Raw genomic sequence first — 18,781 nt, 5'->3', positions numbered from 1 at the left:
AGCTAAGACTGACTCCCACCCCCAGCCCTGTAGGAGATGTCTGGTAGCAATTAGGAAGGCAGCCACATGATACAGCCTGACTCCTGTGGCCGGCAAGCCAGGAAGTCTAGATCTTAACTCAGATTTGCCTGTTGGGTTTTGTTGTTGTTTGTTGGAGTTTAAGGCATATCAGACATTCTTAGGCTTTAGTTTCTTCACTCTTTGGTTTCATAATACTGATCTAAAACTATAATCCTAGGTGCGGTATTAATGAGGTATAACAGAAGCAGAGTTGCTTTGGTAACGGTAGGTCACATAAAAGAAATGGAGCGGGCTAGAGAAATGGCTCAGAGCATAAGAGTCCCTTTCAGGGGGGTCTGCACGTGGTTCCCACGCAGGCAGCTCACAAGCACCTGTAACTCCAGCTCCAGACGATGATCATGGCTGCCCAGGGCACTTGCACATGCATGCACATGCGTGAAGACGAATTAACTATAATAAGAATAAAATTTTAAAGGAAAGAAATGTACTGTTGGAATCTGAGGAAGGGAAGAGCTGCGGAAGGAGGAAATCAGGGGGCAGGACAAGGTGCCACAGAGAGAGACAGGGCACTCCGGGGCACTTAGTCTCTGTCCGCTGAGTAGAAAGCTCCCCACCCCCACTCCCAAGCGCCAGCAAAGGCAGGACAGGCCTTTCCATCAGAGAACAGATACCTGGCTTTGAGACCTTTCCTTCAGCTGAATTTTAAAAAAAGGGGGCGAGGGGAGTTTCCAGGGAAAACACCCTAGACAAAATCTGATTCTGCTGTTAACGAACTACTTGAGATTTTAAGTCTGTCCAACACCAAAAGGAAGATTTTGTATGGTGAAAAGCCGTAATTCCTCCCAGACTGGCTCTCCCTCCAAGCCTTCCCCCACCTAGCATGTTGAACGGTGGAGAATGTGGAATCCCAAGAATGGACTATGTAGGAGGGACTTGTGCTCGCTTCTAGTGCAGTGGGCTGGGATCGCTGAACCCCAGAACTGCCCTGAGGCCAGTCACACTTTATTTTAAAACTTCACTTTTGGCCTTCTGTAGGAAGGAACTCTCAGCCCCATTTTACAGAGGAGAAAAACTGAGGCTCAGAAGGGCACAGTCCAAAGCCCACCCTTCCCCCCAAAAGTGTTTCCTGTGGAAGACTTTTTTTTTTTAATACAAGCTTGGACATGAGGAGTGACCTGGCAATTGTTCAAGCTAGAGCATTGGAGGATACATGTAGGGGCGCAGTAAAGCCCCACTTTGATTTATAAAATGTCCATCTGTAGATCAACAACTGTCTTTTCATCCATCCATCCATCCATCCATCCATCCATCCATCCATCCATCCATGCATTGTATCTAACTGAAGATATGGTTTTTTATATAGATCCTATATGGGCAGTGCTAAGTCTAGGACAGTATGCTCGGAACTTTCCCATAGCTCCACCCACCAGCTCTTTACAGTGTGGAATTTTCTCTGTTATTTGAAATATTTGCCATGAATCGATATGATCAAATGTGCTCACCCCAGGGCCCCACCATTTGCATCCGTCTTGGTACGACGCCCGCCCCATTCACTTCCTGTCCACCCAGGCCCCAAGGCGCCCGCCCATCCACCTCAAATGCTTACTTTTTCTTTATTGACAATTAAACTTTCTCCAAAGAGTGGTGGCATTCACTGCCCAATCTGATAAAGGGATCACAATGCGTGTCCTTTGGAATTTCCTTTCTCCTCCCCTGTAATGAATTATTTGGTACTTTCTGGGCTCATGACAATGATTCTAGAGTGATATTGTGCAAAGATCCCAGCCAGCTGAAGGGCTGTAGGACCACAGTTATTATGGGAAGATCCAGTGTACAACCTCAGGATATAGCTCTGGGGATTAATTCAAGGCTGGTATTTCCACGCTAGGTTTTTTTTTCTTTCCTCAGAAAAAGGCAAAAATGTGGACTTATGTAAAATCTGTTTTTTAAATGTTGACTGAATTCTTTTTTTAATGCTGTACAGATCAAAGTACACTGCATGACATTCTCAAAGAATTAATAAAAAAATAGTTTTTAAAATACTGTACAGGCAAACAAATGCCACCAGGTGAGGCCCACAGCGTTGAAGGTGGGGTAGGAAATGTGGTCTCAGGCCACAGTTCTAGACAGATCTCTAGCTTCTCTGCCATTAACGCAACCCATACCTCACCTGGACCTGGGCAGCCTGTGCCTTTGCCAGTGTCTCCCTACCCCACTAGGGCATCCTGCAGGGGTCTGTTTCACTAGCATATCTATTCAACTCCTAATTCCAGCCTCAGTCAACACCGCCTTTCCCAGGATCCCCTTAGAAACTGCTCCTGGGCTCCAGTTTGCATCTCTGCAGCAGTCTCCCCCACGTTGAAATCTTTCTGTTAGATCTTGCACATTGGAAGAAAGATAAAAAAGGATGTTGTTGCTGCTATCAGCTATGACTTTGGATGAGTCTGGGTCATTGTGTATCCCAGAGCTTTGCACGACATGTAGATTCTCTTCTTGGGAGAATTCCCTCAGTTGCAATCCCCCTCCTTTCCAGCCCCCATGGACAGCGCTGGGTCCCCTCCCTCTGCCTGTGCCCAGCAGTGTTGTTCAGTCTGTCAGTCCTCCTGAGACAGCCCAGTAACTCTGCCTCCCATTATTCATCTCCTCCAATGGATCATGAACTGCTTGCCTAGTGGAGGGCCTAGCCTGGTGCCCTTGATTAGGTAGTGCTCAATGGCTGTTAGGAAATGACAAGGACAGAGGGAAGAAAGAAAAGACAATGAGAGAAAGAAGGGAAGAAAGAACAGGGCCATAGACCTCCCCCGCCCTTTCCAAAAACTATGGCAGATCTGGGGCTCAGCACTCAAGAAAAGACCAAAGACCCAGGTTTGATTCCCAGTACCCCATGGTGACTCTCAACAGCCTATTACTCTACTTCAGGGGCATTTTTTTGTCCTCCTTGGGCACTAAGCATACACATGATACACTTATATATATATATATATATATATTCAGGCAAAACCAGTTATCACATACACTTCTTTTTAAGAGAGCCAGGTACTAGGTTGAAGTTACAACAGCTGTATTGTGCTACAGGCCAAAGGTCCCAGGTCACTGTCCCTACCCTAGCAAGACTTCTTCATCCCAGCATTTCAGGAAGCTCTTGACTTCTGGGCCCAGGAACCAGCATTTGATAGGAGTCTCTGTGTCTCCTTCCACCTTTCCTCTTTCTTAATGACCCACCAGAAGGACCACCCAGAGGATTGCTCTAAGAGCGCCACTGTAAAAGAAACAGGGTGGCTCATATAATAGACACTTCCTTCCTCCCCAGAGTTAGATGCTGGAAGACTGAGACCAGGGTGCCAGCCCAGGCTAGTTCTGGTGAGACCTGCTCCCAGTCCAGGCTGCCAACTTCTTGCTATGTCCTCACAAAGAAATAATAACATTCACTGGGTTTCCTTTGATATGGATTAGCCCCCTTCACAAGGGCTCTACCCTCATGCTCTAGCTACCTTCCAGAAGCCTGGATCTTCATGCCATCACACTGTGGGGATAGGATTTCAAAATGCACCATAGAGACACAAAGAGCCAAGTGGTTCTGCAAAGCCATGCTGAGAGTCGAGAGTGGGCCAGAGGCCCACAGGAGGTTCAGCTCAGAAAAATCTCAATGAAAACAGCGGGGCAGGATTTTAAACCAACCTTACAGTCAAGAAAGCCAAGTTCAAAAATCATTTTATAATCAGAATGAAAAAAAAAAAAAAAAAAAGAAAGTAAATGAAGAGGTCACCTCTCTCTCTCTCTCTCTCTCTCTTTTGTTTTTGTTTTTTGAGACAGGGTTTTCCTGTGTAGCCCTGGCTGTCCTGGGACTCACTCTGTAGACCAGGCTGGCCTTGAACTCAGAAATCCACCTGCCTCTGCCTCCCAAGTGCTGGGATTAAAGGCGTGTGCCACCACCGCCCAGCATGGATTTGTCAGTTTTAATGGCTACATATGGGCCAAGGATTTTGTGGAACCTGTGAAAACTTTCTCATCCCATGTTACAGCTAGGACCCCGGCTAACAGGGAAGTGATCTGGCCTTCTGCTCTTCCAGAGCCACGCTGTGGTGGGCTAGCAGACTGCATTTGAGCAATAGTTCTCTGAAGAAGGCACTGTAGTCCAGAGAAATGGCCCCATTGTGGGGAACGTCAGGCCTCAGCTCTGGACGTGGGCACAGATCTCTGGGCAAGAGCCTTGTTGTACCACTGAGCACCACCCATGGACCTGGGTAACAGAGGGCTCCATTTGCTGGTTGAAAATGCTTCGAGACAGGAGTAAGGGAGGAGACAGGAGTAGGGTAAGGGAGAAGGTTAGGCCAGAAATGGTTCACCTTGGGCCTGGGTAAAAGGGACACAAGCTTGGATCTGCAGAGAAAAAAAAAATTCTTTGAATGCCCCCATACCCAAAATACCAGTATGAAAGACACATTGCCACCCTGGCGGGCAGGGCAAGGGGCTGGGACAAGAGACTTAGTGTTCTCATGGAGCTCAGGCCCTGTGCAACACACACCTGTACCTGTTCTTGCTGTTCCTCAGCATCCTCATGGAATGAGGAAGTAGTCTAGGCAACCAGGGAGGTCCCTTCCTCCTTCAACAACATACATCTCTTGGAGTGCTGTGAACCCAGAATGTGAGTTTCAGCACCACTGGACAAAAGGGGCAGGGAGGGAGGGAGGGAGGGAGGGAGGGAGGGAGAAGGAGGTGCAAAGAGAGGGAAAGAAGGAGCCTTGGGTGATAGAGCCCTTGAGCAGACATCTAGTTCAGGGGAGGGGTGTGTGTGCAGGTGTGTGTCCCAAGAATGAGCAGGAGCCCTGTCAGAGGGAGGGCCGGACACCAGCCGCTCAAATGTACCTGCTGGAGAGATGTTTTAGTGAGAGGCCTCAAGCTGAGCCTGAGCACCTGAAAGCAGCGAGGTGACAGTGACACTTGAAGTGACAGTGACACTCGGGAATACTGGCTGGGTTCTTTCCAGAGGCCACAGCAGCTGCCTTGAGGTGCCCCAGACTAGATCTGAGGAGCTCCCAGAAGTCCTAGCAGAGCACAAGTGGGTAGTGAGGAACGGGGTACATTACCAGTCTAAAAGGAGAGTAGAGGCTGGCAAATGAGAGAGAGATCCACAATCGCTGGAGAGAGAGCGAGTATGTGTAGGAAGGTGGCCAAATTGGTCCCATTACTCAGATGGTCAGACTCAGGTGACAAAGGTGGAATTAGAACCCAGTTCTGCCCAACTCCAGGGCATTTGTCATTTTTAATTTGTCCTTGTTCCCACAGTCTATGTGCCCTTGCTTGAGTTAAGGGTAAGGAAGGGGAGGGGAGGTGTCTAAGAACAGAGAAATAGCTGAGGAGATTGGCAGGGGTAAAGAGAATGTGTTGTAAGTGTTTCCCTACCCATGCAAGATGGCAGCCAAGTTTTTCAAGTGGATTTTTCTCTTGTTGCCTAAAAAGACTTTTCTTTCTCTCTTTTTCTTTTTTCTTTTCTCCCCTCCTTCTGTTCTTTCTTTCTCCCTTTCTCCCTTTCTCCCTTTCTTTCTTTCTTTCTTTCTTTCTTTCTTTCTTTCTTTCTTTCTTTCTCCCTTTCTTTTCTTTCTTCTTTCTTTCTTTCTTTCTTTCTTTTCTCTTTCTTTCTTTTCTCTTTCTTTCTTTCTTTCTTTCTTTCTTTCTTTCTTTCTTTCTTTCTTTCTTTAATACTCAATGATGTTAAAGCAAATATTTAATCTCTTAGAACCTCATTTGGCTCAGCAAACACAATGAGAACAGTAACAGTCCTACCTTGTTAGGTAGCTGGTAAAGGACAATTACTCTTATTTAAGATCTTGGTTCGAATGTATCTGAAACACATTAAACATTCTCCAGGAGGGAGCAGAGTGGGTGTGGTGCCACATGCCTGTAGCCGAGCACTCAGGAGGCTGAAATGGACAAGTGAGGATCTGAGGCCTGTCAGGGCCCTGTAGTGAGACCCAGTCTCTAAACAAGTAAACCAAAACTAACAAAACTCAAGCCTTCCTGTAATGCTACTGTGTGACCCTCCTCCTTCCTGGCCCCTCACAATCAACATCTGGCCAGTCTCCTGCCCTTCCCTGATGCCTTCCTGTATCCTCTCCATTCCAGAACCACTTCCAGGATGCGTCTTCCTAGGGCTGGCGAATGCCTTTGATCAAGTACATCACTAGTTCGTCTGCAACAAAATCTCTCAGGCTCAGGAAGCCAACCCTTCCCTGGGGTGATTGTTTCAATGGGCTAGTTTGCAGAGCCATCATAAAGCCATCACAGCTGGGCCTGGTGGGTTTGTGGGCTGCTGGGAATGGCTGAACAAGTTTCCCCATGTGTGCCTGCGTTTTGAAAATTGACTTTGGGATGTGCATCAAAGCCTTCTTTCTACCCAAAGCACAAACCGAGCCCTTGAGAATCCGCCAACTATTAAATGGCATTTACTACCACTCAAGAATGCCTCCTGCTACCTAGAGGGAGACAGATAAGTCTATGAAAGGTCAGGGTGGGAGACTTCCTCTCAGGACTCCTGACTACTCCTGTGCCCCTTAGGGGAAGCCTGTGGGCCCTTGCTCAGGGCCCATAAAAGAAAATATATAACTTGACTACAGAGAAACCCAATATACATAAAATATAATAATTACAATTTGAAAAGCCAAGTGCGTAACACAGCCATGTGGGTTTTACTTTATTAACTCATTAAATTACACATTTTAGAAGCTGATGTAGCAACCATGGGCATCTCAAACGCGACCAACATAAATAACATTTCACAATATCTATAGCAAGTAAAATATAATCTGAAACGATCTATTCTTTCTTATTGGAGGCAGTGTCACGAGGACTGAGCACAAACCGTGGTTTCTCGCCAACGCTGACAACTGAAAACAAAACGTCAAGCAAAGATGTCACCCTCCCCATCCCTCCGCCCACCCCTCCCACCACGCCCCCAATTCAAGCACAGACTTGTCTTAAATTCTATAAATGGGAATTCAGGGTTGTTGACCCAGGATAAGCATCCGAGTTCTAGCTTACTCTTACTCTTACCTTTGAAGAGTCCTCATCACATCCTTTCTGCCCTAGAGGCCCAATCCTATAGATACCACCCTTCTCAGCTGGCCCATGCCCAGGCTGCCTGATCCCTGCCAGGAGCTGCGGAAGAGAAGTTCCAAGGAAGCAGTGTCAACAATGGCTGGAACAGGGAAGGACAGGACATTGTGGGGTGCACAGTGCCGCTGAACCCATGCTGGGTCCCTCACCTGACTCAAGTATCGCCTGACTCAAGCCCGGGTTGTGGTGTCAACACTGCTTATCCTAGCTCCTCTCTTCCTCACTCAGGGCTTATGGGCATCTCTGCCTTCCAAGTCAGGAGAGCCCTACCTCAGCGTAATACCCTAACCTCAGTGTAATCAGCTGCCTGCTAGAGGAGGCTTAAGACACGTAACCCTTGTAATCTGTCTGGCTCACAAGCACCGGACACCATTCGCCCCCTCGTCCCCTCCAAGCCCTGCAGGTGGCTCATTGACCTTTGATATTTATTTTCTAAAAGATCCCATGAACGACAAATGAAAACAGTATGTTAAAAATTCAAACACAGGGGTGGGTGGGGGGACTGAGAGGAGGAGGGAGGGAAACCTCCATTGGGATGTAAAGTAAGTTAATTAGTTAAGGAAAAAAGAAAAAGAAATTGAAGCATGAGCAAGGTAAAGGCATCTGCCATCAAGCTGGATGACCTAAGTTTAGTATCCATGTTAGGAGAAGAGAATACGCCATGGTACTGGTGAACACACGCATACACACACACACGCATACACACACACACACACACACACACACACACACGCATACACACACACACACACACACACACACACACACAATGCTCACTAAATAAATCAATTGAAACGCAATAAAAAGTCAAACAATAATGATAGTTTTATCAAAAATGATAAAATGCCCTTCTTCCACACACCCCCAACGTCATAACTGGTAAATGTAGACCCAGTCAAACTCTACCCAACTTGAAACTGTATCTTTTAAACTTTCCCCAAAGATTAGGAGGGCTACATCCTCCTAGGTGGAAGGTTGTTGAGGCAAGGAACAGGCAATGAGAGAAGCAGGTAGGAACTCCCGAGAGCCCCAGCCAGTATCCTGCGAGATGGTCATATCACTGTGGAAGGGAAGGGGAATCAAGGGCTGCTCTCCATCTTCATGAAACAAACTCTCCCCGTGCCACAGCTCTCTGCTCTTTGTCACTTGAGGTCAGAGGCCCAACCCAGAAATCTATACTTAAGGAAACTCAGCAGACACAAATACACACACACACACACACACACACACACACACACACATGCATGCACGCATCCATGTACATACATACGCACAGGTGCATACACACATAAACACACATACATGCAGACTCACACATTCACACACATATATACACACTCACAATACTTTTACACACACTCATGTCTAATTGGGAGCCAATAAGTTGCATTTACTTTTACTCCAGAGAAAAACTGAGGGGGCCTGAAACTTTTTATTTTCCCTGACCTTGCCTATGTCCCCAGAAAGCCTGTTGTGGGCTAGAAGCAGGTAAGACAGTCAAGGGCTCCTAGGAGAAAACCCAGGGGGTACTTTTTCTTGAAGCAAGAATACTTTTCCTCAGGACCAGTGAGCTACAGCTGTCTGAGCATCACATGAATATCTACTTGAAACCCTGGGACTACATTTACTTTATTTGGAAATATGACCTGTGTATTTTTAGAGGAGGAACCCTCTTCTCTTTCATCTGTGGAGACCAGAAGCCATTCCACACCAGGCCTAACAGAAGCCTTTCAGTCCGTCCTTCACCCAGGCGAGTCCGAGCCACAGAGAAATTAGGCTTCAACTGTAAAGCACACAGCTGATCAGCAGTGTGTCTGGGCTCCCATTCCAGACGCCTTGGCCTTCTAGCTTCCTCCCATTTCCTCTACCACAAGAAGAGCACAGCATGGGTCTCTCTGCCTGAGGTCCAGGGCTAGACAGCTCTGCCCAATCCCAGTGTTACGTCCAAGATGCTACACACAGTGACCGACCTTTGTACCTTTCACTTCCTCCTCTGTGCACTGGAGATTTTGAGGAACCGACCCAAACATGGCTGTAAGGACTAAGGGTGCCGGGTGGACGTACGTTTGCACTATTCTTATGTCTAGTTGCTCCTATTTCACACCCAGAATTGAATGTATCTGCAGCAGCTGTGTCTGCATGACCCCACAAATATTAGTGAGAAAGTACTGTTGTCAAATCCTTTACCATGAAGAGAGTGCACCAGGCCCCCTTTCAGATGATGTAATGCATGCCAAGGTTAGCTTTCCTGGGTCTTATTCTTCTGCTTCCTTGCAATGCTGGGAACAAACCACTAGTCTACAGTGCTAGCCCTGAGCTCTGAGCTTTATGAGTTAGCATAGTTTTAGACACAGAAGTACTTAGTACACAGAAGTAGATGTATCCCCTACCTCCCTAGGCATGAAAGAGTGAAGATGCCGCTTCCTTCTGCTACAGAGCAGAACCATATGCCTTGCACACACTCTTAAGCGACTGGGACCAGTACAGAGCCTGGCACATATCAGAAGCACGATGCAATTTTGATGCACACTGGAATGGGCGAGCCTGAAGCAAGCATCTTGTTGCAAAAAGCATGGGGTGGCAGCAAGCGCTCTATCCCCTTCTTAACATGCTCTGCGGGGAGCCAATAGCTGAGCCTCTGTTCTTACTGCCTGGCCCATCAGGCCCAATCCAGGGCTCAGATGATAACTGAAGTATGTGTGTTCCTCCTTCAGCTAAAACAAATGTAGTAATGAACGTTGTGGGCCAGGGGAGGCAAACAGGGCAGGGAGATGGCTCATCTGTCTTCTTAATTGTCAACTCTGCCATAATAAGACTTCCCCTCCTGTTCTACCTTAGGCTCATGCTGAACTGAGACAATCCAAGATATCCATCTTGTAGTCATGAATAGTGGCCTTCACAAAATGCCAGAGATAGAGTGAGGCTGCTGCGTGGCTCAGAGAGGCTGGGCATACCAGAGGGAGCCTGAGCCTGAGAGTCAGTAGTCTGGAATCTTTGCTCTTAACTAGCTGTGGGAACTCAGCAGTTACTGTACCTCTCTGACCTCTGTTTTCTGGAAAATTACAGTCCCCAAGGTTTGGGAAATGGGGTGAGTCAAGTGGGAATTGTATGCATGACACTGTAAAGTTACATGCACTGGAGAAGAGGACCCATAATTTTCTCAAAGATGCATGTACGTTATCCCTCCTCCATTAAAAATAAAGACATACTAGATGATTTCGATCTCAAAAATAATCTATTGAGCACTTTCTATGTGTCCTTGCTCTGTGCCAAGCTCTTGAGATTCAAATATGACCAGAGAGTCCAGCATAAGGGGTCCTCAGTGCCACAGATGCTCATCACTACAGGCACATGTCCCAAGACCACTGGAAACAAAGGAAAGGCAGCTTTTAATTCATGTGGTCAAGACTGTCTGTGGAGAAGCTCAAGCTTATGGTTGAGGTTGGTGGCAGCACGTGCATTCACTGCGTGAGGACGTGGAGAGCAGACAGGCAGTGTGTGCTAGAGGAATGTGGAGTGGCACACAGCAGTTGCAGAAGGCCAAGGGAGGGGTAGGAAGGCGGAAATGAGGTTAGAAAGGTTGGCAGGGGCCAGGTCCGACGCTATGTGGGCACCCCTCCCCACCCCACATCCTCTTTCCCGCAACGTGGATCCAACTGCACAGGACTGGATGAACCACCACTTCCAATGCTATTTCCTTGAATGCTGAGCAAAGGTTTTTGCAAGCTGCGAGTTAGATATGACAGCAGGAAACAGCATGGGAAAGAACCATTGCTCTGAACCCTTAACAAAGGTGTAGGTAGAAAGCTCCCATCATGTTATTTTTCTCTGTGCATTTGGCCTAGACAGGGGCCTCTAATAGGCCAACATCATGACTGAGAAAGGAAGACACACACTGATTAGCCCAGTCAGTGGAATGCAGAGCTAAGGGCCATGCCTATCTGGCTTTTGGTTCTCCTCCGCAAACAAAGGCTTTCAGTTCCTGCACAGGACTTGCTGCTGAGCAGGGTCCTCTCTTAGGCTGCTTCCATCTGAAAGTCAATCCACCATCTAACCAGTTAGCTTTCAGCCTTCAAACTGACGCTCAGCCCATCCCCAGTTCTCAGGGAACCCAAGTTTAGAATCAGAGAACGCAGCAGAATTCTACACCAGAGTGATGTGATTCACTCCGTCTTGGTCACTGGACTGCAAGCTTCCTGAAGCCAGTGTACGGTTCTGTTTATCTTTGTATCTGAAAACCTTGCCTGATGTCTAGTTCTGAACTTTTTTTGTGCTTTTCCTCTGGCTTTTACTTCATTCCCACAACTCACTGTCCCTGAGACACATCACGCCTCCTTGAGGTAGGAGGCTGGACTTTAAGAGCAATGCCAAAGTGGACCCCACCTCTGCTTCCTTGGGAAGCAACATGCTTCTCTGTGCCCTGTCTTGAGAAGCTAAGGAACCCAATTTGGTTTACTCAGGTAGGTCCTCCGGTATTGCACTTTACACTAGAGATGCCTTTTCTCTTGGCTATAACCCCATCACTGGCTGCAGGTGATTCTCCCCTGGTTCTGTTTGGTGCATAGGACTTTGCACAAGCCTCAGAGGACATCTTTGAAATGGAATAGCCTCTTTCTCCTGGAAAATGCCCATCCTGGTCTTACAAGTCTGTATCCCAGGATGCTTGGGAAGTAGTAGTCTGTTTTTCTGCAGCCCAGGGTAGCACGATGAGAGTAGGTTCCAGCCAAGTGTAGAATGCATGGACTTTTCAGCTCCTGTCTGTAATTGGTCAGTCTGCAGCGACAAAGTTCTGGGGTCAAAGATTTGACCTTAAAGAAGATGGGGAGGGGAGGAGAGCTAACCAAGAGGCACACGGGCTTGGCAAAGTATCCTCAGCCAGCGCCTAGCACACGGATCCAGGGCAGCCCTCCTCCCTCTGCCCAAGGTCGCATCCCATCATAGCTCTAGAAACTTCAGCTAGGAGGAAGGAGGTGCGGGCTGGGAACCAGGCACGATGTTTTGCAAAATGAAAGAGACTCGGCGATATTTAGGTAGTCTTTGTAAGCCAGCCGGGAGGCGCCCCCAGTCCCACAAGCTGCATCCAGGACCGCAGCGTCCGTCTGAGGACAGCTGCGAGGGTCTGCACCACCTGAGTCTCAAGGACGACGAGGTCCCCCTTCTAAGGTCTCCTTAGTCCCCAGAGCTGGAAAGCAAGAGCGGGTACCCTCCTTCCCCGACCCTCCGGACTCCCGGCTCAGGCTGCCGCAGCCTCTGCAGGGACGCGGCGCTAGCAGGGGTCGCGGAGCGCAGCGGGCGCAGCCTGGGTCGCGCGTCCGGGGCGAGAGGACGCCAGACCACTTACCTTGGGGACCCGCGGGGTTCTGGCAGGAAGCGACCGCTGTGCAGGAGCAGCGCGAGCTCCCACCCGGCTTCGGGGTGCACGCAGCTGCAGCTGCACGGTCTTCCGTGGCACGATCCTCCTTCCTCTGCACCGTCCGCGTCCAGCACGCACCGCGCGCCGCCGCACCCTGCTGTCCCGGGCGCGCACACCCTCCGGGCGCCCTCAGGTCGCCGGGCTGGGCCTGGAGCCGGGGCGCAATAGCTGCGGGCACACCTACCGCGCCAGCTGCGGGACTGGGAGCGCAGGAGCCGGATCCTCGCCGCCGCCACCCGAGTCCCCGCCTTCCTGACGCGGCGCGGGCTTTGGTGTGTAGGAAGGGGCAGAATTGCGACACCGAGGGGAGGGTCTTAGCCTTGGACAGAGTTAAGAAGAAAAACTTTTGGAAAAGAAACCAGAAAAGTCCCAGCCTGTGTAAGGCGCTTTCCAGATTTCCCCAGGGCTCCCCCGTGCGTTTTTCTAAGTTTGTCTAGACTCTAGAGTCTAGACGTTTCTGTCCCCCACAATGGTGGAGAAACAGTATCAGACAGGGTAAGGGTAATAACTGCCCAAATCAGAACTCGAACCAAGGCCTGACAACAACTGAGATCCTGTGAGCAGTGGGGTCCTAGCACTGGTGTGGGAGTGTGAGAGTCGTTCACAACAGGACTTAGATGTCTCCTAAGCCATTTCCCTTCCATTTTCCTTCCAAATCCATGTTTCAGCTCCACATAAAAATCAGTCTTCTCTTCATACACCCATCTCCACAGCAGCTTTGTACCAATTAAAAGTTCCTAAGCTTGAATGGACAGATAGCTAAGGACCACTTCGGCCACCACCTGGAAAGAGAAGTGGACCAGAGAGAGGACCAACAGAAGAGGGAGGAAAGGAGATGGCAGCTGGCAGGTATCCAGAGCCCAGCTGTGACCTCCCCTGGCCCACCTTCCTAGAATCCACGCCCAGAAAGCAGCCCAAGCAGCTTTATTTTTGACATCGTGACCCAGATGGGACAGATAATTTGAATCAAGAGACATTTAATTTCCGTTTCGACAGAAACATAGTTATTAGGATGACTTCATTTCCACGAGGCTTTCACGATAGCAGTAACAAATGGGAATGAAGCCTTGGCCTCAGTGCTGGAACCCAAATAGGAGTTGGGGGCGGGTCTGTGGCCCAAGGGAGAGCAGCCTCAGACTCTGCCTACTAAGGCCTGCTGGGTTGTCCTCATCCGGCGAAAGGAACGAATATGACAGGAGCGGCTCATTTCCCCAGAGAAGGCAGAAACCCAGACACTTAAGTGAGATCTCTCTATTTTTTCCGACACCTCATTTTAAAAACGCCGCTCTTGCAGAGGACCCAGGTTTGACTCCCAGCGTTGGGATGATGGCTCACAACTGGTCACTTTAGTTTCAGTGTACCCTACTCCTCTTCTGGCCTCCTGGTGCATTAGGCATGTATGTTCCTGGAGCACATACATACACATACAATGCAGGTAAAATATTCAGACATATAAAATGAAAAGGAATGAATCTTATTTTATAATGCTAAGCCCTAGCCAGGCAGTGGTGGCACATGTCTTTAATCCCAGCACTTGCGAAACAGAGGTAGGTGGATTTCTGAGTTCAAGGCCAGCCTGGTCTACAGAGTGAATTCCAGGACAGCCAGGGATACACAGAGAAACCCTGTCTTAGAAAACCAAAAATAACATAAAATAAAATAAAATGCTAAGTCCTGTCCCTATAACCAGGTTAAGCTCCTGGACTTGTGCCTCATTGTCTGCATTTGTTTTTTGGCCTCTCAACATCCTTGTGCAATACAGCCAGTGTAGATCACTTATCCCTTCTGCTTCGGGTGTTCTGTGACTAGCTCAAGGTCACACAAGCTACTTGGCTGAGCTGGAACAGAACCCAGAGCAGTCTAAGTCCCAGTCTTGGAACCTTCTGCACTCTCAGATACCTCGAAGAACTTGTTCCTTGATTTCTGGGCATTGTGAGCCTAATTAGGCGTGGGGCTGGCACTCGGGTGTGGAGGCCCAGCACCTTTGCTGAGAAGATGGAGGGCAGTGCCAGACTCTACTATCCTCGAAAGCAGCTCAGCCTGATGACTCAGAGGAGGAACCGTCTCCAGGGTAGCTCTGAGTCAGAGGAGTCACGGGCTGAACTGGGGCAGCCAGGGCTTCGGAGGCTCAGACCATCCAGAATGGACTGGGAGAATACACTAAGCAAACACACCCACCCTGGATCCTCCAAACCCCGCCCCCTACCCCACCCCTCATGCCATGCACTGAAAAGCCCCAGCTAGGGCATTAGCTGTTTCTGGTCCTGGTGGGAAAACGGCTGAGTTAGATTAGCAAATGGACTGCTATCTGCAGAGTCCTGGAAGGAAGAGACCCCTCCCAGGCAGCAGATCTTTTAGAATTTCAGGTTTGGACACCTCTACTGCAAACCAGCTGAGGCTCTCGGACAGCGAGCTTTCATGCTGAAGCTGATATAGGATGGCTGGGCACAACGCTGCTGTAGCCTGCGACTTTCTGTGATCGGGACCCAGGGTGGACAGAACGGAGAGCTCCTTCCCCTGCCTCACCCCTCGCTGGAGTGTGGAGTTCAGGGCGATTGGTGCGCATTCATTTTCTGCCCTGTGCCAGACACCATGATGGGGCATTTCATTTTCATTATCTGTCTCTCTGGATTTGCCATTTCATCTACAAAATGGCTGTCATTCTCTTGTTGAAGGCCATGAGGTAAAAGCAGGAAGGTGAGTTCAAACTCGGGTCTTGGTGACCAGAATGCTGACCTTTCCACGCAGAAGGCCTGGAGGATACGACATTCATGTCTTGCTCCAAGAGAGAACTGTGCATCTGCCAGTGCCATGGTTTAGCACCCACGTGTGGTAACTCCTACAGTCACCAGGCTGGCAGCAAATAAGCACCAGCTCTCTGAGCGGGAATGTTGCTTATATAGACCTTCTGTTCTCATCTTATGTAGACCTTCCGTTCTCATCTTCCCTCTGGTCCTGTAAAGCCTGCGCGTAGATTCAAACACTGAAATAACAAGTAATAAATCATTGATCTTAGAGGAATGGAGAAGTAGGCTCCTGTGAGCCTCTGGCCACATTTTCATCAACCCACCAATATATGCAGCAATCTTCCCTTCTCCACAGGAGATGCATCCCAAGACTCTCTTGTGGATGCCTTGGACAGTGAAGAATCCTATGGATATTATCTTTCTTCCTGTCTCTACATATCTCCTGTCAAGTTTAATTTATACACCAGGCACTGAATGAACACCTAATAATAAAATAGAATGGGCATAAAATAGAACAACATCATGAATATTTTGTGAATTGAGCGTCTCCCTCTTTCAGCACATTTTTGGGTACTGTACTCACCCTACAGTGAAGGACATGAGATGAAGAGATGAAGAGAGTTGTGTGGCATTGGGGTTGTGAGGCGCATCCTCTCGCATAGACACTGTGGTGCCAGGAGGGCTGATCTGAGGACCACAAGGGTTTCTGGGGACTGGGTAATGGAGACAGTGTGGATATGCTAGACACTGGGATTCTTCTCATACAGAGTGGAATGGTGTGGTCAGCACCCCAAGTCCCCATGTGCTTCACAACAGGACTCAATCTAAAACTGATAAATTATTATTATTTCTGGAACTTCCTGTTTAATATTTTGGGGCTGCAGCTGATAAAGGGTAATTGAAACTTCACAAATTGAAGCCAAGGAGGAACACTGTACACCAGTTTTACAAGGCTTTCTGTCTAAGGACCCTGTCTGTATTCAATGTTCGCTGAAGTCTCCCAGAGAACTTCTGCTGCCGTTTGCCTAGTTCTTGTATCTGAGCTTTCGCCCCCAACACATGACAAAGTATGAGTCTAGCATGATTGTTGGCTGCCATTTTTGCTTATGTTAGGGGATATGATGAAGCTAGAACCACAAAGATGCATGCTGAGACCTCGGCTCACTCTGGTGGCATTGATGACTTCTCTGTGACTCGGGACACCATCTTCAGATCCTGAAAGCACATCCCACGTGTGTTGGTTCTACTTGTCAAGTAACAGCTCCAACCATGATGAATTTTCCAAGTTTTATCTGCCTTATCAAACTTCCTCCTTTACATCCTTCAGTCTGGAATGCTGTTGAGGTTTTATGTCAACATAAATTTATTTCCTTAGGATAAATATGCAGGAGGAAGAGCTGTGTCATTTGACCCGGCCATGCTTAACTTTAGAAGAAACTGTCAAACTACTTCCCAGAGCAGCTGCATCATGATCTATCACCCACCCCAAAGCATGAGGGACCTGCCTTGGATTTGGATTTCCCCTGTGGCTAATGACCCACCCTGAGCCTCTCTAGCCAAGTGCTCTTTGGCATCAGCACTATCCTTTTGCTTTGAACCGGTGTCTTATGCATCCCAGGTTGGCATCACACTAGCTCTGTAGTTGAAAATAACCCTGAAATTTCTGGTTCCTCTGCTCTCAACTCCTCTTTTTTTTTTTTTTTAAATTTATTCATTATATATAAGTACACTGTAGCTGTCTTCAGACACACTAGAAGAAGGCATCAGATCTCATTACAGATGGTTGTGAGTCACCATGTGATTGCTGGGATTTGAACTCAGGACCTCAGTGCTCTTACCCACTGAGCCATCTCTCCAGCCCTACTCTCAACTCTTTTTCGAGACAGGGTTTCTCTGTATAGCCCTGGCTGTCCTGGAACTCACTTTGTAGACCAGGCTGGCCTCAAAAATCCACCTGCCTCTGCCTCCCGAGTGCTGGGATTAAATGTGTGCGCCACCACGCCCGGCTGCTCTCAACTCTTGAGTGTGAGAATTGACTGGCAGGCCCAGTACAAGCCCAGTTTATGCAGTGTTAGGGGCTGAACCCAGGACATTGTGCATGCAACCGACTGAACTACATCCCCAGACTTATATTTGCTATTAATATATCTTATTGAATTGTAAGTTTGCTTAATTTCATTTTTTAATAATGGTTATGTGTCACTTTGACTCATAAATTTCCCGAAAACTTAATAATCCGTTATTGAGCCAGAAGAGGCTGAATTCAGCAGGGCACCACCCGGCTATGCCTGTGATTGAGGCTCTTCTCCTGAGGGCAAGTCCTCACCGAGGGCTGAGACTAGAGCTGGAGTGAGTTCTGACCATCCTCTCTCAGAGCCTCCTCTCCTGTAGCGACTGTGGTTGCAGAAATTCTCTCTCTCCTGCTCCTTGTCTGTCAGCTCTAACTCTCAGCAGATGTTTCCTGGAGAGCCACAGTTTGGTCTAGCATCCCTCTGGCTCTCAGCACCTCTGCCTAAATGCAGCCTGGATCTCTGCTGTCACAGGGCACACAGCACACTCTGGGCGGTCAGGTCCTCTTTTAGACTTACTTACTCATGGACTAGTGCTTTTGTGGCCTAGCTTCTCATGGCCACAGTAATGGCTGATTCTGGTCCCTTGGGTCATTCCTAATCACAGCCCAGTTTCACACATGCTGGAAGGGTAGAAATATTAATGACCTATGAAGGTGAAGAGAAAGCTACAGAGATGTTCTTTCCTCCTTGACTGGACAACCTCTTACCCTGTCAGGCTGAGCTAGCAACTTCCATTCCTGTGAGTCTGCAAAGTCACCTTGTTGCCAAGCAACTCACTTTTCTTCCTCATCTACACCCTCCTTCAGCCTGGTTCCCCTGGGATTGCTTTTCCCAGAAGAGTTTGCCAAAGGGTTTTGTGGGGGCTCAGTTTTCTAGGGCACCCAGCTAAAACACGCAGCTAAGCCACTTATTAATGAATGTTGCCCTCTGGGCCTGTTCTACCGCAAGCCTACCCTGTCCAGGTTTATGTGCCATGACTCCCCAGCCACTCCTCAAAACAGGTCTCACCATTTTTATATTAGAATGAATGCAGACTGTGCATTCCACCCAGGCCTCATCTTCTCTGCCTCCCAAAACACACACACACACACACACACACACACACACACACACACACCATACCATACCATACACACATACACCACATACACATATATACACATACACACACGATACTATACCACACACACATATACACACACACAAACACATACACACCACACACACATACCATACCACACACACATACACCACATATACACACATACACACACATACCACACACAAACACACATACTGTATTAGTCAGGGTTCTCTAGAGTCACAGAACTTGTGGATAGTCTCTATATAGTAAAGGAATTTATTGATGACTTACAGTCTGCAGTCCAATTCCCAACAATGGTTCAGTGGTAGCT

At 48.3% G+C, this 18,781-nt stretch overlaps 1 protein-coding gene across 1 annotated transcript in view; it reads right to left on the bottom strand.

Annotated features, from left to right (window-relative positions):
- The window catches only part of Kank4 (KN motif and ankyrin repeat domains 4), a 63,552-nt gene extending 50,644 nt beyond the window's left edge, over nucleotides 1-12,908 (bottom strand). Inside the window, exon 1 of the mRNA XM_021161381.3 lies at nucleotides 12,476-12,908. The gene's annotated coding sequence lies outside the window, so the exon portion shown is untranslated. The remainder of the gene's footprint in view (nucleotides 1-12,475) is intronic.
- Nucleotides 12,909-18,781: the final 5,873 nt, after the last annotated feature.

The sequence above is a fragment of the Mus caroli genome, unplaced genomic scaffold (genome assembly GCF_978045245.1).
Source record: "Mus caroli unplaced genomic scaffold, Mus_caroli_1 scaffold_6, whole genome shotgun sequence".
Classification (NCBI taxonomy): domain Eukaryota; kingdom Metazoa; phylum Chordata; class Mammalia; order Rodentia; family Muridae; genus Mus; species Mus caroli.
The sequence above is the reverse complement of the archived record's forward strand: the minus strand, read 5'-3'. Positions and strand labels throughout refer to the sequence as shown.